The sequence below is a fragment of the Podarcis filfolensis genome (genome assembly GCF_964270895.1).
Source record: "Podarcis filfolensis genome assembly, chromosome: 9".
NCBI classification, from domain to species: domain Eukaryota; kingdom Metazoa; phylum Chordata; class Lepidosauria; order Squamata; family Lacertidae; genus Podarcis; species Podarcis filfolensis.
The window spans coordinates 41,644,625-41,667,772 of record NC_139610.1 but is presented as its reverse complement, the minus strand read 5'-3'; the positions used below and the strand labels follow the sequence as shown (position 1 = coordinate 41,667,772).

Below are 23,148 nucleotides of genomic sequence, written 5' to 3'. Positions count from 1 at the left end.
TCCAGTTCCCACCTCAAAGCGACTAAAAAATTGATTCAGTTGATCAGCCAGGTGCGCACTGCTACTGGCCAGTTCATTTTTAATATTTTGCCCTGTAATTTGTCGCAGGCCTTGCCATACTCGACGAGGGTCGGAGCTCTCAAAATGTTTTTCAATCCTCCGGCAGTACATAGCTTTGGCGTTCCTAATGCCCTTTTTCAATTTGGCTCTGGCTTCTCTATACTGTTGCGCATCACCAGAGTGAAAAGCAGCATTTCTTGCCTTTAACAGAAGATACACATCCCTGTTTAGCCAGGGCTTGTTGTTAGGGAACACCCGTATTTGTTTGGTGGTAGTGACAACATCAATGCAGCTTTTAACGTAGAACAGTACTGTTGAAGCGTATGTGTCCACATTATTCTCCACAAAAAGCGACCACTCGGTGCTCCGAAAGCAATCTTGAAGTTGCTCAGATGCACCTACTGGCCACACTCGTATCTCTCTAGTTGATGGTCTAATTCTGCATACGAGAGGTCTATATGATGGTATCATAAGTAAAGATATGTGGTCTGACTGCCCCAAATTGGGCAAGGGCTTGGTCTTGTATCCATGCATGATGTTACTATATACTCGGTCCAGGGTATTTCCCCCCCTAGTGGGACAATCAACATACTGGTGGAACTTAGGAAGCACAGTCCTTAAATCGGCTCGGTTAAAATCACCAGCAACCACAAATGCTCCATCCGGGTGGGCCCGCTGCTGTTTGCTAATAGCAGTTAGCAGGTGGCCCATAGCTGTAGTAGTGTTTGCATCGGGAGGTATATACACCGCTGTTATTATAACAACATTAAACTCACGTGGCAAATAAAAAGGGCGGCACTTCACCACTAGGTACTCCAAGTCAGGAGAGCAATGCGTGTTGCAGGTGATTATTGTTAATGTAGGAGAGAGCAGCAAACGTTCCTGTGATTGTACATTCTAGCCAACGTAGGCTTTACAACTGTTGTGGCAGCATTTAGTATTTGATTGAAAATGACTGAAGTAGCTATGTACATTTCTTAAGTCCACCTCGATTAGAGGGACATCTCAGTTGTGTTTGAACTTTTGTCAAGCTGATTCACTTTGGTAGATAATTGAAAGTAAGCACCCTCTTAAATAAATCTTAGGAATATAGGAAGCTGTTCATAGTCAGATCGTTGGGTTCCAGACAAAGCTCTCTCCCAGCCCTTCCTGGAGATGTTGGGGGTGAAACATTGGACCTTTTTCATATGTTCTCCCACTGAGCTTCAGCCCTTCCTCTCCATCCTCCAGTGCAATCCTGAGCATGTTTGTACAGAAGTGTATTAAGAGTGGTTTATTTTCAAGTAAGTGTACAAAGGACTACAGCATTGCTAAACTAATCCAATGAGTTTCAACTCAATTAACCAATTATATTTGCATATATTTGTGCATTACCAAAGCAATAGTCTTGAAGAAAAAAAGCATACTGTACTTTCTTTGCTTTTAGATGGAGCATGCATGTGCCTACACATCATACATTTAAAGACACTGCATCCCAAACCCGAATCCTGGAAACTGTAGTTTACCCCTCACAGAGATACAATTCCCAGCACCCTTAACAAACTACAGTTCACAAGCTTCTTGGAGTGAGTGCTCTAAATGTGCTTTAAATGTATAGTGCAAGCATAGGCAAACTCGGCTCTCCAGATTTTGGGGACTACAACTCCCTTCATCCCTAGCTAACAGGACCAGTGGTCAGGGATGATGAGAGTTGTGGTCCCAAAACATCCGGAGGGCCGAATTTGCCTATGCCTGTATAGAGTGTGGGTGCAGTCTAAGAGAGACTTTTCTAAGATGGGACATGCTACCTTCAGTTATCATTGTTACTTGCCTTAAGTTTATTCATTCAGTATATTACTAGCCTGTCTTAATAACACCCTCATCAAAACAATCCATTCGAACAATGTATCTAAAACCATATGTTGTCCAATTAATGGGTGGGAGGGGTGTCTTTTTTAGTCCATTGGAAAACTTTCTACTTGATTAATCAAACTAACCAAGTAGATTAGGTTGCAGCCCTACTTTCCATAACTTCAGTGAAATCCAGGCACCACATTTCAAGGAAGAAATACAGGGCAAGAAACAATCCATTTAGTTTAAGCATCTATGAACTATTTCCTAGATATAGGAGGAGTTCATCAATGGAATGAGGGAGCCAAGAAAGCCATAATTTTTTAATGCAAGAGGCTGGGTAGAAGGTGGAGGACCTGCTTCTTTGCTTGATAAACTTACCTATGACCTTTCAGTTCTGCTATCATCGGAACAGGAAGTGAAGTTGGTGGTGCCAGAAAACCACACAAAGAAAATCTAAAGGTAGCCTTCTTTACAAAAAAAGTGTCAGACTATAGCAGAGAATTGAGTCAAGATGTTCTGTGGAATGAAGTATGTGGCCAAGTGAGAGATTAGCCTTATTCACATGGGTGAAATAGGGGAAACTGAATGCAAATAGTGGAAGAGAGATTGTGTCTGTTAGCTCCATTCCCAAGCAGCGCCAGCTCCAGCTCCTACTAACCCCTCCTCCTTAATTGGGTCCCTTCTCCTCACCATTGCCATTCAGTCTTTTTCTCGGGGCCCAATCTTCACTACTGCGCAGGAGAGGGCAAGGGAAACAGGCCCTTGCTCTTTGTCACCGTTTCCCCTGCTCTCCTCCATCTTCATGTCCTTGAAGAAGCAAGGGTAGACCTACTAGGAAGCTAATGAAGCTTAAGCCTCAGGGCCCCTAATCCTGAAGGGGCCCCAGAAGTTACTTTAGCCTACATTGCTTAAAATGTTTGGGTCTAGTAGGCCCAATTTGAGACCAGATTTGAGTGGCACAAGTCAAATGGGTTAATTTTATTTCAACAATCCCAGAGCTTGAGAGTCCCCATTGCCTAACCCCTTCCCATCCCAGTAAGCCCCACTGATAGGAAGCCAACATCGCAGTGCCACACCGCAATGCTTCTGACATGCTCGGTACCCCCACATTTTAAATAGGGGCCCGCTGACACTTGTTGGTTTCTGTTTGTTATTTGACAACCGTTTTTTTAAAAAAAATATTTCTCATGGGGGAAAACTCTACTAGTTGATTTCACAATATTTAAAGGAATAGCTTCAATGAATGGTTGGCTGATTGGAGAGGCTGGACTCAGGAGTGTATGTTGGTCAGTGATTTATTCCAAAACTTTTGTCAAATTGTTTGTCTTCTTCACATTTCACCTTTAAAATGCTGCTTATCTATATGTTTTGTGCTCAGAGAGGCAGATTATTCTTTGTCCCACAAATGGTTTCCCAGCCTCTGTGGTAAGAATATACATAAATGGCCAACATCTGGGTGGGCTAAAGCAGTTCTTCCTCAGTCCTCACTTCCCCAAAACATACAAAAGGATTTATTTTTTAAAAAGTATTTTAACAGTGGATGGAATTGCACTGGCAAACCAGTTTTGACTTTGTAAGAAACGGATAGAGAGATAGAATGGAGTCTGTGGAAGACTCCTAAACTGGATGTAGGCACAGATATTCTCAGAATGAGTATGATTTACTATGCATAAACAAAACAAAGCAGAAGACAGGGGAGAAGTAAAAACAAGAGAAAGCCACATTGGTCCGCAAACAACATTTCAAAATACACCACCGGGCAGGAATACCCTTATTAGAACAAACCACAAGAGATCTCTATAACTTTTCATCAGGCTGGATGTTAGGCAAAATAGAGATGCTGAAAGGGAAAGATATCTCTTCTCAAACTGGTCACAAGCAGCCATTAGTGTGGACAGGAAAAAGCACACTCACTCATATATAGCCGCAATTGACCGAAGATGCAGACAGTAAGCTCCAAATTTGCTTTAAAAAATTAGATCAAACAGCAGCTATATCACTCTAAATGGTAAGTGTGGAAAAGCTCTCTCTGTGTCTCATGCTTGCTGATGTTCCCTCTCCACACTGTACATGTTCACGACAGCAATCGCTGGTCAAAAGCTAGTGTGCAAATGGTGCTGAATGCAGTGTAAGTTCTCTCTAAGAAAGATGCATCAAAATCAGAGAATCCAAGGAAATTTTTCTTCCCCTTTCTCTTTTCCTCTCTTGCTTCTTTATGCTGTCACTGTCTGGTCTACCTAATTTGAGTCCCCACATATTGTTGCAAAAATTGATTCAATTACCTCAAACCCACCCCAAATAATAATATTAAAAAAAACTCAACTAAAATTTCATTTCAATTGAAACCAGCTTCCTTACTGAAGTTTTCTTTCATGGTGAAATTTCAAGGCAGCTTTCATATAGTCAAAAGTCAGAGACCACCCCTGCGTACTGCAGCTGATTGATGCAGGATTGCAGGGTGTTTCTGCTGGCATTGGGGTTGTAACAGATCGGTGTAATTCAGCTTTTATCTCATAGGAAAGCCCTCTGTGAGAATACTGTGTGGTCCACTGTGGTGTGTTTTATGGACCTAAAAGGAGAGTTCGGCAGAGTTTCATTACCCGCAGAGGCTGCAAAATTTATGGAAGCTGATCTAACTTTAGCAAGACTAGACAGCCCTAAATTCTGCATTAAAGAGACGCAGAGCACCTCCATGTTATGCTTCCAGGGATCCCCTCTATGAAATAACTTTGATCCACAGCAGCTTAAAAATGCACCAGCACCATTACTTGGCTCTGCAGTCCCTTTAGTCCTTACCTCTTGCCCACTGTCATAATGCAAGTGTATTCTTTGTCATGCACCTGAAGCCAGGGATGTTTCAGCACTGTGGCATTAGATGGTTCAGATCCCAGACTATTCTCATTACAGCATTACTACAGGGTTTGTGAACCTTTTAGGGATGAAAAGGAAATCCGGTTCGGTTCACATTTTAATGCAAACCTAATTTACGCTCAATTTACTGGTGCAATTCATGAACTGAAACACAGCAGTCTTCCAAATTCACACCTCTGAATTTGGCAATGCTGTACTTCCAACCAAATGTATATGTTCAGAGAAAGTGTGTATAACAATGTGTGTATCGGTGAAAGCAACATGCAGGAATGTGCTATGTTAGGAAAGAGTGCTTGTAAAAATGTGTCTATTGGGGGAAGTGTGCTCTAAAATGCTGGCAAGTTTTTGTGAGGACTTTAAAAAAAAATCATGAACTGATGTGGAGATCTGAACCTAAGATGGGACAAAAAGAGAAACTGAGAGAGATCAAAACATAGATTTGTCCATCCCCACCTGCCCCCAAGGTATACACAAGTGTGAAATGATGGAGACAAACATACAATTCCCCCCTCTCAAACATACACTCACTTATTGCTATGTGCAGGATGGCATAGAGTCTTCAGTTCTGTGATACAAGTGAAAGTGCAATAGCCATTCCACGGAGAAGGATCATTATCCATCCCACAGGTTACAATAGCTTCCTTTCCCACAGTATCCTCTTGGCACACTTGGGCAGAGTTTTATCTTCGCATAACTGAATAACTCCTAGATCTGGTTTCTCCCAGGAAAAAGTTGTGAAGGGTCCTCGACCTGTAGAAACCATCCTAGTCAGTGCTTTGAGGTTGGAAGATAGGTTCTTGGGTCTCAGAAATTTAGCTAGAAATGACCGCTCCCCGCTTAAAACGGGGGGCGCCCTTTGCGTGGACGCGTGCAGCCCCTAGATTTGGAGCGGCTCCAACAGCATAGGCTTGGCTTTGCCTTCCCTCAGGTGGGATACCTGGAGGTCTCCGCCTACCTCAGTCAGTTGTCCAATCCCACCTGGGGGAAGCGTTGCCAAGGAGACCAGGCCAGGTAGGGGAGGGATTACCTGCCCACACAATAGAGGGAGGATCTTACCTGGGAATCCTCACTTGGCTCCAGAGCTTCTCCCACCCTACCCACCCTCAGTTAATGTCTTATTTTGCAGGTTAACTTTTCTTCACAGGTTTTGCAGGTTAACTTTTCTTCACAGGTATGCGGGCGCTGCTACGTTAAGGTCGCTGTTAAAGGGCCGGAAAGGAATTTCCCTGCATTGGCAGGTTTCGCCTTTCCCGTAGCAAAACGTCACAACTTTGGCGGTATCAGGCCTTGGGCGGAATCCTTTTGTCCATCTTCCTCTTTGCGGCGGCGATACCAGGGTTCCCCGTTAAAGGGGTTTTCTGAAGGGAGGCTTTGACCGTACGCCGAAAGGTCGTCATTGCTCTCCCCTGCGGCGGCGGCATTACGGGGGCGGCTATCTCTGCTTGAACATATGTTCTCCAGAGCCGGCCCATCCCCCCCCACACACACTGGATAACCCTGATGCTCCCTAGGTCCCCGGCTGGGGACTGGGGAGGGAGAACGCCCAATGCCTGAGCCAAGGTCTACCCACATTTGAAATTTAATAAAGTTGTGGCCAATTTAATCCCATAGCACGTTGTCTTGAGTCGTTATTCCACATGACGGGGGGACTGCGCGGGATCTGGGGACTCCGCCTGTCTACGCAATGTCAAGGTTTAAGACGGAAACACTAAATGTACTATAAGTAGGAGGGAAAGAAGTCTCATTAAATGCATTAAGACTGGGTGGAGAACTTGTGGCCCTCCAGATGTTAACTGGCTATGCTGGCTAGAGATGATGGGAGTTGGAGTCCAGGAACATCTGGATCCCCACCATTACAGTAGGACTTACTCCTAATTAAGTACATATTGCACTGCATTGTCTGAACTCCATGGGACATAATTCCTGAAAATACATGTACAGATTTGCACTGTTACTGTCTTTCTCAGGTAGTCTAGGAGGAGTAAAAACAGGTGATGGACCAGAAACAAGGTCCAGGCTTTTTCTTTCTTTCTCTACATGATGAGAACTTTTGATATTAGCTCTGCCTCCATTTCCATCAGACTCCAGTCCTAAGTATAAGCCAGGCTCTTCCCTCCTCATCCACCAGGTGCTGCCTGTATCACATGTCATCAAGTTAAGTAGCTAATTAAATTAAGTAGCTGATCCTAAGATCAATGAGCACAATGAACACGTTTTGCCATGTTATCTGCTTAAACATTGCATCCATGCCATGGACTTCAGCTGACATTGGGTGCATATTGGTGGACCACTTTGAAGGAAAGCCGTTGGCATCAACAGGCAATTAATATTCACTCTTTTGTGTTATGCGATATAAGACCAAAGAGCCTTGATGACTGCAGTATTTACTGTTGGATGTATCCAATTAGAACATTCAGTGATCAAAGCTCCAGATTGGTACTGGTTTGTTGTGGGGTTTTTGTTTTTGTTTAAGGAATAATGCAAGCACTCACAGTTAATTACTATAGAAAGACATGGAGAAAGCTTGGCATGTCTACTGAAGAAAATTATGCAAAATACCTTAAAATAATTACAGGTTCCTTTTGCCCACACCTAATTGAGAGCAGCAGCTTAATTTTCCTAACAACATTCCTTTTTTCTTCCTACCCTTGAAAGCTTCCTTTGCACATCTCTAATTGACAAGAATCCATTTGCTTCAGAGGAAGTAAGTCACTAATTTTAAATGAATGTTTTGCAATTCAGTTTAACTAGGAACTAGTGCCAAGTGCCCACACCTAGGAATCAACATAATTTATTCCTGAAGTGGAGTGTCATTCCACGTGTCATTGCAGGGGCAGCCAACATGGTACCCGCCAGGTGTTTTTGGACTACAACTCCCATCATCCCTCACCATTGACCATTCTGTCTTGGGAATTGTTGTCCAACAGCATCTGAAGGGCACCATGTTTGCTTCCCTCGCAAAAGTGGATCAATGAGTATAGTCAAGTTTATCTGCTGACACCACCATAATTATTGAGCAATTGGGCTCCTGCTAACATGGTTATTGCTTGGTTGGGTCAATAGCGTCTGCAGATGTTTTTTGAGAACCAGCCAGACTTAAATCTTAGAAATCAAAGGGAGTTCAGTATCTTTATCACTTTGACATTGTTCTAAGTGTTGAGCATATATTTCTTTATATACTGCAATTTTATTTGTATGTTTCTGAGAGAGAAAGGGAGCAATAAGTGTGTGATCTGTTTATTAATAAAGCAATGTAACAGTCTAGTTAGACTAAGGCAAAATTCATGAAATGTTTCTCTTTTTTCTTGTACAGGAGAACTTCCCAATGGACTGCAACTTTTGAATTTTTTTTGGGGGGGTGTATACTGTTCTCAGGCATGAAAGATTCACCTATTTGGAACATCTGTGACTGATTTTAAGTTTTGACAGTCCTAGACTGTTTTCAAGCTTTGTATCCTGTCGGAATCTGCAGACCATATGAAGAATAGACACTGACATTATTGATAATCTTCAGTAACCCTGAAATCTTGGCAGAACAATATTTCACATAAATAGACTCTAATTTATATATTATCTCCCAATGGGTAATCTAGCCATTCTTTAAAAGCAAGGGATGGTTTTAGCAAAGGCTTTGTCATTCTTGAACAGTGTCTGCTAATTGTATTAATGTGCTAAAGAAAGAACATGGAGAGCTCATTCATTGTCTGCTAAATCAATTGTCACTTCCAATTTATGCCATTTTTTTCTAGGAGTGGTGAAATGTCTGTATTAACACACTGGAAGAAACATTCATTTATCCTACTACAAAAAACGAGCTAGCATACTTTCCATAAACCATGTTGATTGGTTTGATCCACAATACTTTTTTTCCCATAAGGTGAATTCCACCTCAAAACAAGGAATTCAAAAATCCCCATAGAGGTAGTTTCTGTACACAAAAGGAAGCTAGTATATCCTAATGGATTATTTACTGGAAGCACTGTAAATGCAGGGACCACACTACTGCAGAGGAATGGTAAGTCACTCAACATCTACAGGAAGGATGAAGAGCAAAGCCAAATAGTGTCCAGTTACTTCAGAGCTTCCCCTGAACCAGATTGGGATGAAAAGTTGAGGTTTTGTCATAAAGGGAACAAACTGCAAACCAAGTGGACTGCAATCCTGACATCTGTTTCTGTTCTTTTGCTGTAGAATCCCTCCAGTTGATAATTTGAATTGGAAGCAACTTGGTTGTTTTCATAGGTCCTTTTCTTCCCAGCTCAGATAAAACAAACCTCTCCTGTGGGTCTAATGGTTTGTGTTCTGAATTCGTGGTTTACATGGCAAGGATTCTCTGTATTATATTGCTAACATATTATCCATCTTGAAGAAAGCAGAATGGGCTAGGTCTTGGACAAAGTTTCCCTGATTTTAAGTTCACTAGTCAACAAGACGCTTCTGTAAAAGGGTGAGAGCAAATATCTCACAGACAGTGCTACCTCTAAAAAATTATTTTGAATTGTTTTCCTTTCCAATGCAAAATTTGAGATGGAAAAATATGGCTTTTGAATTTCTAAGCTATCATGGGGCATGATTCATGGGGCAATTCATACTGTTTTTATTCTAATTATTTGTATGGTTTTAATAGTTCGTATGTATGGTATGTATGCTTAATTGGTTCTTTTAATGATGGCCTTTTCTATATTTTTAGAAGTTCTTATTTTTATCCGTAAGCTGCCTTGAGTCCCTATCAGGGACAAAGGTTGGGTATGTATGTATGTATGTATGTATGTATGTATGTATGTATAAATAAATAAATAAATGGTGAATTAGTCCTCCTTTACATAGTTTAGGCTCAGTAGAACACAATACAGAGCCTTAGCTGTAGGGAGCATGAGCAGGTGCAATTGTCACAGAAACATCCAGCTCTGGCAGAAGAGAGGGGACTCCCAGTGGATTGATTGCCCTTGGCGGAACAGCATTACACACTCTCTCCACACAGAGGTCTTCACTTTAATGCTCCATGTTAGAATATTTCTTTGTGTGTGTTTTCTGGGTATGGGTATGTACAGAGACAGACAGACAGACAGACAGACAGACAGCATACATACACATTATTTACAAGAATATGGTTAATTGTTTGTTTTTTTTAAAAATTATGTGTCAGGTAAGATTATTGGCAATGGGTAGGGTTTCTTTCATTCATCCTAGCCCCAATATTGAAATTAAATTACAAAGTTGGAAATCAAAACACACAACCATCAATACTGCTTAGAAATGTTCTCCCATCAGCAGTTCTGGATGGGAGTTTTTTTAAACAACAACAACAACACAAAACCCTATTATCAACAAAAAAGTCCCTGTGAATCTGGAGAACTAGACTCAACAACTCTATGAATCTATGTTCATATGTATTGCTCTTTTTATTGTGATATACATACAATTGTTATTTCATCCTTTTTATGGAAATTCCCAGGACAATTGGATACATTTTGTGCTTTTTTACTCCTTTCAGATCAGAACACATATCTCTCTACAGCATGTAAAACTTACCAGGGACTAATTTTAGCAAACTATTTTGTTCCATAGCACAATTATGACCATTAGTCATTTTATTGTTACATTTGAGATTATTTTATGCATTTGTACAAAGTATCCTTTTGAATACTGGTCATTGACCATAATAAAGAGATTAATTGGCTCAATATTGCTTACAGCTATTTAAAAACCTATGGACAAATTTGCACCCTTTTTCTTAATGAAAGTGGATACACAATGGAAAATGTAATCCAGTCTGTGTATCCAATTTCTCCCAAACGGTGTTAGGTAGGATGCCATTGCTCCACCTCATCCTGCCCCTCTCCTCCCTGCAGGTCCACTCTACTCCCTTTGCAGACTCCATAGCCCAGCCTATAAAGTGGAAATTTTTGACAAATTTCCCACTACCGTTAATACCAGTTTAGGCAGAATTAGCATTAGCAATGTGGGGAGGTCTAGTGTAGACAGCTTTCTGGCTACCCTCACAATGTTCAGCACTATAGCTATCGGATCTGCTTCAACCCATCCAAGAGATCAAGTGTTAGAAAAGGTGTTAACAGCCAGAAGTCTGTCTGCACCAAATCCTACACCAATTTAGCCTCAGCAGTGCTAACGGCAGTGGAAAACTAGTCACAATTTTATTTCATGTTGAAAGAAAAGATGTTGAGAGCTACATTTCATTCAGAATTCAAGAGTTTTACTTATATTAAAAATGACTTCTCAAAATGAAGTGGCAAATTAATTATATGTGGAATTCATGAATTGTTGTGTGACACAAACTAACTGGGGGGGGGACCCCAGCTGTTTCCCCCCTCCTCCATTTGGGATTTTTGAATTGAGAACTTAGGGGTACCTAATCTGTTTTCTCAGAAGTTCTAATGACTTCAATAAAACTTACTTCCAGGCAAGTGAGCATTGGATTGAAGCCTTACAGGATAATCCTAACCATGTCTGCCCAGAAATAAGTCCCACTGAATTACTCCCTGGTAGGTGGAGTTACAATAATTAGCCTTAGGTCCCATTCCCACTATACATTTAAAGCACTACAATACCCCTTTAAATAGTCATGGCTTCCCCCAAAGAACTCTGGGAGCTACAGTTTGTTAAGGTTGCTTTGATTTGTTAGGAGACCCTCAGTCCCCTTGTTGTTGTTGTTGTTTAGTCATTTAGTCGTGTCCGACTCTTCGTGACCCCATGGACCAGAGCACGCCAGGCACTCCTGTCTTTTCCCAGAGTTCCCTGAACCATTCTGAGATGGAGGAAATTCTCCTTTCCGGCATGCGCCTAGTTTGTGCAGATGGTGAAATGGAGAAAATAGACACTGACAGATCTGCATTCTGATTTGCTTCTGGAACTTTCTACATTTAAGTAACCAGCTTTCACAACTCCATAAGCAAATGGAGGTTAGATGAACTTTTTTTGACATGCCATAACCATACACAAGCTCCTCTCGTGGAGGATAAGGTTATCATTGGTTGCTAGCCACAAAGGCTGTGTTTAATCAGTTGTTCTGAACATCAGTTGCTGTGAATTATGAGTAAAGAGAATGCTGTTGTTGTGTTCAGGTCCTGCTTTCAGGTTCCCTATAGGCATCTATCTGGTTGACTGCTGTGAGAACAAGATGCTGGACTAGATGAGCCATTGGCCTGATCCAGCAAACTCTTATTATGTACTGTAAGGACAAAGTCTGAGATTCCCCCCACCATCATAAGTTGGCAGGTTAACTTATTTTGCATTCAATGTTCTCCATTGGTGCCAGTTTGATTATCCTACTGTAATCAAGATTTGTATGAATGACATTATGTTTATTCTAGACTCATTCCCTGCTTGTTCTTCTTGTACATAAACAGCTATACCAATACTAAACAACTATAATTTTGCAGTACAGATGCAGATGTGGAGAAACCCGAGCCTTTCAAGGAGGTCAGTCAGGTCAAGAAATATCAGATTTTCATCACCTGATTTCTGTATAGTGAAACCCCCCCCCCACGCCCCATGAATTCAATAGCATCAGCTGATTCTTTGACTTAAGAAGTCTATACAATATTGGAAGAAAAAAAGGATTGGAGCCAGTGAAGAAGGACTCCACATAGATTTTGACAGAGTTACAGCTCAATTTTATATTGCATTTATAGGACATGTTTTAAAATGTTAGCATGAACAAGGAACAACTGGGGTGAGGAGAGCCCAGAATACCCACTTTTGTTGTCAAGACAAACATAGGTATTTTAAACTATGCTAATGTAATGCTGTTTGTAATGAGGTTGGTACCTTGGTACTTTGCCCTAAGTGACAGATCCCAACTGATACCTCTTAAGTACCAGGAGTGGATTGCACTCATATTCCATTGCAGACAATGACCCACTTTGAACATAAGAGTGTCTGCCTCATGGTTAAGTACCCATGAAACTCTGGTTTAATTAACAACATTAACCTCATTAACTACAATGCAGCCCTATACATCATCATCAACTGCATTTATTAGTCACTTTTCTCGGAAAGTGACCCAAAGCCAGCCCTTTTTTTCTAGCAAAAAAAGTGCCAGCACTGCGTACCACTGAGTGTCACCAGAACAAAACACAACACTGGCAGTATAGGCGATTTACAGAATAATAAACATGTTACATTGGACTTTAGGAATAAAATTTGGAAGGGCAGTCTGGAGGTTATGGGGGGCTACCAACAGATTACAGACCTCCTGAAACCACATAGTGCAGTCAGGCGCTCCTAAAGCTTTTAGATCACAAAATGTGAACTGGTTTTAATAAGAAACGCAGGAATATTTAAAAATAAAAATCTAGTCAGGCTTATTCATAATGCCAAAATAACGGTTTCAGATGACTTATAAGATCATTGTCAGAGAACTGACATCGGAGCCAGGAGTGGAGGCAAGGCTCCCAAGCAATGCCGGAGAAGGGCCCAGCAGGGAGAGAGGGGACTCATCGGCTGGGGAAGGAAATCAGCGTAACACCAGGGATAAAGGGGGGCGGATGGGGGAATCGGAGAGGGGGCTCCAGGACTCTTCACCGGAGACCAGCGGGGAGAGCACAGGTCCTCCGCTACCCACACCCACCCTGCGCAGAAGACTTCCGTGCAGGGAAAGTAGGCGTAGACTTGGCGTCAAAGAACTTCTTTGCTGGAAGAAGTTCATGAAACGCCCACTGATGGATTCTGCTAGCGACTGAAACAGCCACAAAGTGAAGGGCTGTCCAGCCAGGAAAAGGTTTAACCAGGCAACCTCGCCAAGAGTGGCGGCAACTTACGCACGAGCAACCCCATATAACCATTACAATCATGATCAAGAAACAATCACTAAAACTAAATATGAAAATCAGAACAAAATGAAATCTAAAAACCACACACACACAATAGGCAAGTGGGAATGGGAATGGGAAGACATCTGTAATTTGTTTTAGCTCTCTAGTTGCTGGGTGCAAGAGCCAAAGCAAACCTTTGCCTTCTAACTGGAGGTGGAAAGTGCAGGCATGTTAACTTGTCTCTAAACGGCCTCGGTCCAGTATACCTGAAGGAGTGTCTCCACCCCCATCATTATGCCGGGACACTGAGGTCCAGCGCCGAGGGCCTTCTGGCAGTTCCCTTGCTGTGAGAAGCCAAGTTACAGGGAACCAGGCAGAGGGCCTTCTTGGTAGTGGCACCCGCCCTGTGGAATGCCCTCCCAGCTGATGTCAAAGAGAAAAACAACTACCAGACTTTTAGAAGACATCTGAAGGCAGCCTTGTTTAGGGAAGCTTTTAATGTTTAATAGAGTATTGTATTTTAATATTCTGTTGGAAGCCGCCCAGAGTGGCTGGTGAAACCCACCACTGCAGCAGAGGAGCTTCTCTTTGTCTTTGACGTCATGCCACATGTCCCATTCCTTCCAGCTTGAAACTGCTAAAGGGCTGAAAAGGCACATGGGTTTTCTATGTGCCTGCTGGGTGGTTGGAGCTCAAAGATGCACCATGAAATCAGACACAAGACTCCACTCCTTGGTGGCAAGGGTACATCCTATTGATGACAAAGTTTCAGTTGGCTACTCAAAACCTGTCAACCCTTGCTTACATAGGATAGAACTAATCTCATTTTGCAAAAGGTTCTTTAAGCTTAAAATTAAGCTAGTTATAAGCCACATTATTTGCATCAGATACAGGAGAAAGGTGAGAAAGGATATAATGACTTCATAGTACAATGGCAATAACAAAAGTAATATTTTCCAACTACACATATTTAAGAGTAAGAATTATGCTGTTTTACCTAAAGTGATAAAAACATGATAGTCCTATGGTTACTCCAGTTATTCTTTTGCATTCCATACAAAAGAATACACAACACATCTCATGAAATAAATAATATGACCCACCTAACCCCAGAAGAGACATATAAAAATAAACCAAAGCTACTGGAGGCCTATAAGAGAGAGAGAGAGAGAGAGAGAGAGAGAGAGAGAGAGAGGGAGGGAGAGAGACTTTCAAAACCTCTCAGCTACCTCTTTGGGGTGGGGTGGGGGAGAGAGAAATATATAAACAATGCCATCAATTTACTCCAAACTCCTCTTGTTTGACCGGATGATAACATGGTTTCTGTTTGTCTTTGCTGGCTCCTCAGTGTGTGTGTTTATCTGTAGCTTGCAGCTAACTGATCACATTCCATATCTGTTCCATTGTGGTAAACCAGCACTATTTGCTTTGTTATCCACCCCCCCCCCTCGAGGTGCCTTTTAAAATACTTCCAGATGACAAGTGGCCAAATCGCTTTAAGAGGATGTATGACCAAACCATGCTACATCTCAAAAATGGCATGTGGTGAACAGATTCTCCTCCCTGCTCTACTCCCCAGATGCAGTTGAAAGGAAGAGAATATTGATGGACACACGCACACATGTCCGTGTCACCGAACAGAACAGCCACCACAACATGGAATACTATTAAAGGTGCAGGTCATGTCATGAACAAAAGGAACAGGCAACTGAAGCTCAAGGTCTACCAGACTTAAGCTCATATATTCGTTCCTCACTGGAATGGACTCTTTCCCTTTTTTATGTGATAATTCGTATTCTTACTTGGTTAAGGAATGAGTTTGAGATCTACAAAACTCCTCAGGCTCAAAAGTTTGGAATGGTTTGGAACAGCTATCCTACTGAAGTACAACAAAATCAAATAGGGCTATTTTTTGGGGGTACTATATAGCTCAGAGACAAGGGGTTAACTTTCCAATGGAAAAATCAGTTCAGTATCAGTTCAACTTGGTATAATGAGTGGGAAAGCAGGGTCTTTTGGACTGAGTGTTCCTTTGCTTGGCAATAAACAGCCCAATGACCCACTCATATGCTCCAGAAGTAACATCCCTATAGTTCTGAAGTATGGGTAAGGAATTAATTCTACTGAACTCAGTTGGGTATGCCCCTGTGAAATAGGATTTGGGCTGATAGCCCTGGTGTGAGATCTTTAATACTGTTTCCAACCTTTTTGTAAATGACTCAAAGCAAGTTAGAACCAACTGATGATTGTTTTATCAGATCACACAATTTCCACCAATTTGTAAATAATCATTCACGACAATGGAGCATGAAACACAATAAAGGAATAGAGAGTTTATGAGAGGCAAAGTACTAAAATTAAAGGGTAAACAACAGTCCTCTTTCAGTACCTCTAGTTCTTCCAATATAATTTTCCTTGCTTCCCAAAAGTGAATTAAACCACTTTGCAGAGGGAAGACAGGAGGTTTCAGACTCTTCCCATGCATGATAAGCAGCTGTATCACTTACAAAGATGAATGGCTAAAATAGCATTATCAAATGCAACCATCACCTTATGAACTATAAAATCTGCTTTATTGGATCTGGCTACTAGTCCCAGTTCCTAAAACAGGACAACAAGCAAGGAAGATGATTCTGGACAGAACATTTCAGATGGAATGTGAGAAAAAACTTTAGTGCAAATGAAAAACCTATTCACCTGGAGCTAAAGGTCTTTGGAGGCATGTATGTATTTGAGTTTGTGATGTGAAAGTTATTTAAATACACACACAAAATTCACCCAATTCACTTGAATATAACTTTCTGATACTGTATTCCTAGATTCATAATATCCACCCAGCAGCAAGTTCAAGAGACACCAGGATGGGAATGGGGGTACTGAGCTCTTGAACATAAATGTTATTGGACATCTCTAATTCCTTGGACTAGGGAAACATTTTCTTTGGAAAGAGGATAAAACCATTCCTATTTTCTTTCTCCAAAGTGTGTGTGACCTTTTGGATTCTCAACAATTCTAAGAAACATGTACAATTTTTTTCTTGACTCTCGGTCATATCTGCTCCATCTGCACAATGGAAGGGTTCTATTTCATTATTCACCTCCTACATGGAACTTAGTTTGGTTAAAGCTTAAATTAGAACTTTTTTTAAAAATAGCATGGCTCAGGCCTGGGACCTGTTTAGCAATAATAAAGAAGCACTGTGATTACTTCCTGCTGAGTAATTGCAAGCATGCAAACATCTCAGGAAAGCTTACATTTTAGGCAGTATGAATTCTAACACACTTGCCTATGACTGTTTGCTGTGGCATTTGTGCTTCTCATGCATGCAGCTTTTTCCACAGTATCTACGCAAAGTTGACAGTACCAAAATGCCAGCCTCTATCCCCTCCCCCAATCTGCCCTTTCTGCAGAAAATGCAACAATTTTTTTTTAAAAGGTTGCCAACAACTCATTTACAATATCTGTGACCCGTTTGCAATATTTCTATGACCAATTTGCAATATTAAGCCCTCATCTGGAAGGACTCTATAATAGCAGCAACGATCATTTTAGAAATTCGGTGGATACAGATTCAGTCATTCTGACTCAAGGAACGAGGTAGTTGAGCAGCTTGGCAGCTGTATCCATGACTGAGCAGCCCTACTTAGGATCCACTCTGCTCACCCCAAAAAGGAGGAGGGGCTAGAAAAGGTGCCTAAACACAGTCTGCCTCCTTTTTTCCCCTTACTGGATTACCGTGCCCAGTGGGGTCACCACCTAGCAGTCATAAAAGACAAATGAACTTTGGAACATGGAATATACAGACTTTGTCAGATAACACAGACAGCGAGCATCCTGAATGCAGAACTGCCATCACTGCAAGAGAGCTGCAACGTTTTAACATCGATATTGCAGCGCTTCAAGAGACTCAAAGAGCAGGCGAGGGACAACTGAAGGAAGAAAAAGGGGGCTACACATTCTTCTGCAAAGGTCTATCTGAACAATAACATCAAATACATGGGGTAGGCTTCACTATCAAAAACATTAAACCATAGGGGGTTCCCCCTCCCAAAAAATGTGTTGTGTAAAGAGGGTCTTAGAACCATGCTGCTAAAGTTGGATCTAACTTTAGTACAGAGATGAGAGACTGGTGGCCCTCTAGATGTTGTTCAAATCATAGATCCCAGTCATGCTGCCTTGGGCTGATGGGGAATTGGAGTCCAACATCTGGAAGGCAACAGAATCCCCATCCCTCTTTTTGTATGTTCTTAATCAGCGCCTGCATTGTTCTTTATACAGTGTGTCGATATCCATATTATGTATTTTTTTCCTTTTCCTGGCAGCCAGGACAGGTGGGAGATGGCATTATCACAAAGTATTCTTTTCCAGCAGTATGTACTGCAGGAAATGCATTTAGATGTATCTTGTAATAGGCTACACTTTGCAGCAGTGAGTTTCTTGCAGAAGTTTACAATAGTCTGGGGAGTTGTTTGCTTGGAAAAACATGTGAAAAAACCCATCCAAACCAGGGAGAATTCCCACAACAAAACCCACAGTTGCTGCTGAGGCAAATGTGCCCATAATGTGACTCCATGACTCATGTGCTTAAAATTAAGCAGTACATTCTAACAGTCTGTTTGGTTAAAGCAAAGGCATGTAGAGAAGGAACAAGTTTATTATTGAATGTTAAAACAAATTAGCTTGCATTCTAATTTTTAGAAAGAAATATTTGCCCTTTCATAGCAGTTAGAAATATTTCATTTGCTGGTCTAATTAACTTCATAGGCAGAAAACGGAGATGTATGGCCAAATCCATTTATTCAGGACAGCAGACTAACTGGAACTTACTTCTGAGTAAGCATGCTATGACTTCAGTTATGCACCATTTGTACTATATAGTTAAAGCACTATCATACCACTTTAAACAATGCCTTCCCGCAAAGAATTATGGGAACTGCAGCTGAAAGATGCTGAAAGTTGTTAGGAGACCCTTAGTCTCCTCACAGAGCCACACTTCCCAGACTGCTCTGGGAATAAGGGTTGATGGTTAAACCACTATGGGAATTGTAGCTCTCTGAGGGAAATAGAGAGAAGGGAGAGGAATAAGGAAGCAGTGGCGTAGCGTGGGGGGTGCAGGGGGGCCGGCCGCACCAGGCGCAACATCTGGGGGGGGCGCGCTCGCCGCCTCCGGAGTCACCAAAGAGCCTCGGGCGCAGGCTGTAGCAGAACCCCATGTCTGGCGGAACCGACAAGCTGTGCACGCGTCCGGGCTGAAGGCGTCCGGCAGGCAGCGGCTCTCAGCACTCGCCGCGGTCCCCGCGCATCAGGGCCGTGGAGGGCGCGCCAGGCAGTCCCTCCTCACAGCCCCGCCGCCGCTGCCGCTGCTGCTGCTGCTGCAGCTGCTGGGCCATGTTGCATTTTCCTCGCCTCTCTGCCCTCCTCCTCCTCCAGGCAAGCGGCGTCGTTTGGGCGGCAGCGCCAGCGGCAACTCGCCTCAGATCACCTGACACGGACCCGCTGCCGCCGCCGTGGCTACCTTACCGTAAATACCCCAGCCCAGGCAGCAGCAAGAAGAAGCTGGCAGCGGCAGCAGGTTAGGGGTTAGGGGGCGCAAATTACTTGCCTTGCCCCGGGTTAGGGGGCGCAAATTACTTGCCTTGCCCCGGGTGCTGACAACCCACGCTACGCCGCTGTAAGGAAGGATCAGGTTTTGGTGTAACTGAAATGGCAAATTTAGGGCTGATTGACTGATGCTGAATAACTCCATAGTAAAGGCTAAGTTTAAATGAAATCAGTGAAGGTTGGTTGATGAAGGAATAGAAATAAGAACATAAGAAGAGCCTGTGGGATTGGACCAGCGGTCCATCTACCTGAGTACAAGAGAACTTTCCCCTCCTGAAGACTAAATGTATTATCATTGATTGGATGTTTACAATCTCCTGTGCTAGCTTTTTGAAGTCCTAGGCTACCAACGGTGGACGTGAATCAGACAGGAGCAAGAGGTGCAACGTCTACATGTTTTAAGGATATGGAGTGTCAGCTATTCTAATTCTTCTATGAGTGGTGCTGGAGTCTGGAAATTTCATTGGGGAATTATATGTTCAGTAGGATCTTCCTTTTCTAATGTTTAAGAAATACAACCAAATACTCTAAAAATATTCCCTGGCCTGTGAACTATAGCCAGAGGATAGATTCTTTCCTTCTCATGTGCTTTTGCATTGGAACAAAAAGAATAAAATTCTTTGGGTTAGTTTGGATCAGTTTATTTCCAGAATTAAGGCAAGAGACAACATTTTACTCAGCAGAGAAGCTACAGTGAAAGTTCCCACTGAACTTTGTATTTATCCTGGAATTGAGGGAATAGGATCTTCAGAAGTGAGAGCCAAGGGAGTAGGGTCAAAATATTAGACTTCTCATGCTAGCATTTGTATCCCTTTTTTGTACGGGGTTAAAGGCCAATTCCCAAATACTGTAGTTGGGGCAGCCCAGGACCTCCATACACGCTACAAAGGCTTGTGCCTGTCAGATGTCACTTAGGTGCTGCACTGGTTGGACTTCATTCCTGAAGGTGCACTCCATTGTCTCAAGACAGATGCCAACAACCTCTTATAGAACAGTAGCAGTTTAGGAAACTGAATTCATGGGTATTAGGGCAATTGAAAAGAAATGCCAGTTCCACAGAACACCCATGTTTTAATCATATTAGGACTGGGCTACTGTAGACGCTTTATATGGGTCTGCTTTTCAAATGTTCTCAGAAGCTTCAGCATGTTCATGATTCAGACACCAATTTGCTGATGTGGGAGGCTGCAGGGATCTTATGTGGCCAATCTTAAAACATCTTTGTTGACTCCCTGTTGCTTCCAGGCTCAATTCAAACTTCTGGTGTTGACCTTTAAACTAAAACCCTCAGTGGTTGTGACCATGATAACTAAAATAATTTGTTAAACCACCCATATCCTCAGATGTTCCTCAGAGGCTATGCTCCAGGTGCCACTGCTCACTGAAATATGGTGGGACTAACCAGCAACAGGGACTCCTCAATGGTGGCACAAGAACTGTAGAACTTCCTCTCAAGGGAAAAGTCATTCCATCCCCTGCTCTGTTGGTTTTTGATGCTAGGCTCTGTTGGTTTTTGATGCTACAGAGAACAGGTGGTTTTTAAGTGTGAAGTGATTTACTCCTTTGGCTGCTAGTCATTGACTTAAATCATTTTGCCCAGTATTCTCTACTTGTGACAGGTATTGGCACTCCAGGGTGTCAAAAAGAGATATTTCCCAGTCCTACTGGTCCAATCATGGCCCAAGGACCACATGTGGCCCTCAAGGATTTTTTGGGTGGCCCTCAGCAACATTTGATCCCACCCCCATCCCAAACCCCTTGCCTACCTGGTATCAAGTCAATATGTCAAGCCCCCAGCCCAGGGTCAATCCATGTGTTCAAAGTTCCACAGAGATCCTGGAACAAGCTGAGGCCCATCAACATGGGCAGTTGAGCAGACACAGCACTTCAGCTCCACTTCCCTTTTGGACTTTGCATGCAGATTGCAGCATCTGGGCTTGACGAGGCATGTGACCCTCACCTGTTCCAAGCCTACTCCAGCTTGTAACATAGGCCTTGCTCCCTCCTTCCCTGCATGACAAGGCAGTGTGGTGCCTGCAGGTTCTGTATCAAAATACTCTGTGGCCCACTTGGTATGAAAAGTTGGGCCACTCTGATTTAATTGGTGGGGCCAGGGATTTGAACTTTGAACTCTGACCTTATGTCTGCAAAGTATGTGTTCTACCATTGAGCTATACAGAGGGGGTTTTATTATTTTTTGTTTTGCAGGTTCTTAGGGGTTTGGGGGGGAGGTATTGCATACTACTGATTTCTTTAATTTAATTACTTACTGATTGATTGTTTTGCAGGTTTTATTTATTGCCTTAATTTTATTTTAAAGCCCAATTCTGCATTCCAAAGGCAGGGGAGAGGGAGAACTGAAGGCAGATAAAATGCCCAAAGGACTCCTGTTGAGAGAGCATAAGTAGGGATGGAGGAGAAATGTGGTTCAGTATGCATTTAAAGCCAAATCTTACTGAAAATAATAGGCATAAATGCATTATCTTAGGGGAAATTTCTTGCAAAAATGTGCACATTAGTCAAAACAGTGTATTAAAATGTGTTTATTAGGTGGATTCACCCTAAAATGCTAATTACTTTCACAATATTTTTTTAAAAAATGCAAATCACTGCAAAATGTGGAGAACTGAATTTAAGACTGGAAAAATGAGGAATTGAGAGAACTGAATCACCCCAGATTTTATTAAAAATCCACCTACTGTCATTTACAAGTGTAATCCTGTGCATCCTTACACAGAAGTAAGTCCTGCTGAATTCAATGGGACTTACACCCAGGTAAGTATATAAGATTGGAGCCATAGCTACTTTTATCTATTAGGAGACAGCTTTACACAAACTGTCCCATAGACTGAATAGCCACCGATTTTCCTGAATTGGACTGATTTGGACCGATTGGACTGAATAGCCACCGATTTTCTGATTTGTCAAGAGATTCCTCAACATAAGAAAAGCAAGGTTCCAGGGCTACTTTTGAATGGAAAGCTATAATTTCCAATTAAGGTTTACTTTTCTAGTACTGGCTGCGGTGACAGTTTAACCACATGGTGGAAGATAAGCCCACATTCTCCAAATTACAAAGATTGGTCTATTAAAATATGCCACATATAGAGTAAGAAGTTAGTAGTGCAATACTGGTCAATTGCTTTCTAAATCTCAACTGGCCTTTAAATTTCCAAAGAGAAACAGATGTTAACATTGCCCAGAATGTTACCATCACTAAGTATCAGTTCATTCCAGCTGTTTAGGTATGTGGCAGTGAAATGACCCATTAAAAAGAAAAATACACACACTGGTTATGCAGCCTGCACTAAATAATCTGACAGAGAAGGCAGCAACACCAAATATAGCTTGCATGTTGCCACAAAGGAAAATGGTGAGAGGACACATTAAATGTGCAGATCACATTTGTTAAAGTTAAAAAAGAAAAGAAAGATAATTTTAATGTCATCAGACATGGACATATTAAGTCTACCATGTCTGCATGGAAATAAAAAGCCAAACAGAGTCACTTTTTGTCGTGGTTAATATCAGTTTGCAGCCACAAACCAGTCAAAATCAGCTGACACCAAGTTATAACAAATTGTACTGCGTGCTGTAGGTTCTACTCTGTAATATGCAATGTTAATTGCTTCTTGTAAATGGCAAGTTCAAACTGTTTCAGTTATCCTGTCACGCTGCACATCCTTTTAGGGTATGGTTCCACCACGATGTCTCTGCTGCAGTTCTCACTCTATTTGGGATTGCCCTCAGCTGCCCCCTTGGTGTCCCTTATTTATTTGCTTATTGAAACATTCATATATCACCTTTCAGCCCCCATGAGGGCCCCCGTGATGATTCACAATAATTAAAACACACCGCTGGTACAATAGAAATCGAGAAGAGCCAAATTACTAGGTAAAGAAACAAAATAAGAACTGCAATGTGTGAAGTTGACATACAATTAAACTCCATAAAATAAAATGCTTTGACTCTGCCCACCTACAAACTATCAGTGAAGGGACCAGTCAAA

At 42.1% G+C, this 23,148-nt stretch overlaps 1 protein-coding gene across 7 annotated transcripts in view; it reads right to left on the bottom strand.

The window, feature by feature from the left end:
- The window catches only part of LOC310742458 (uncharacterized protein), a 155,518-nt gene that overhangs the window by 70,754 nt on the left and 61,616 nt on the right, over positions 1-23,148 (bottom strand). Inside the window, exon 4 of one of the 7 annotated variants that reach the window (XR_014538456.1) lies at positions 21,424-21,526. The exons of the other annotated variants lie outside the window; for them this stretch is intronic. The gene's annotated coding sequence lies outside the window, so the exon portion shown is untranslated. Of the gene's footprint in view, positions 1-21,423; positions 21,527-23,148 lie in introns of those variants that run through there. 7 annotated transcript variants of the gene reach the window in all.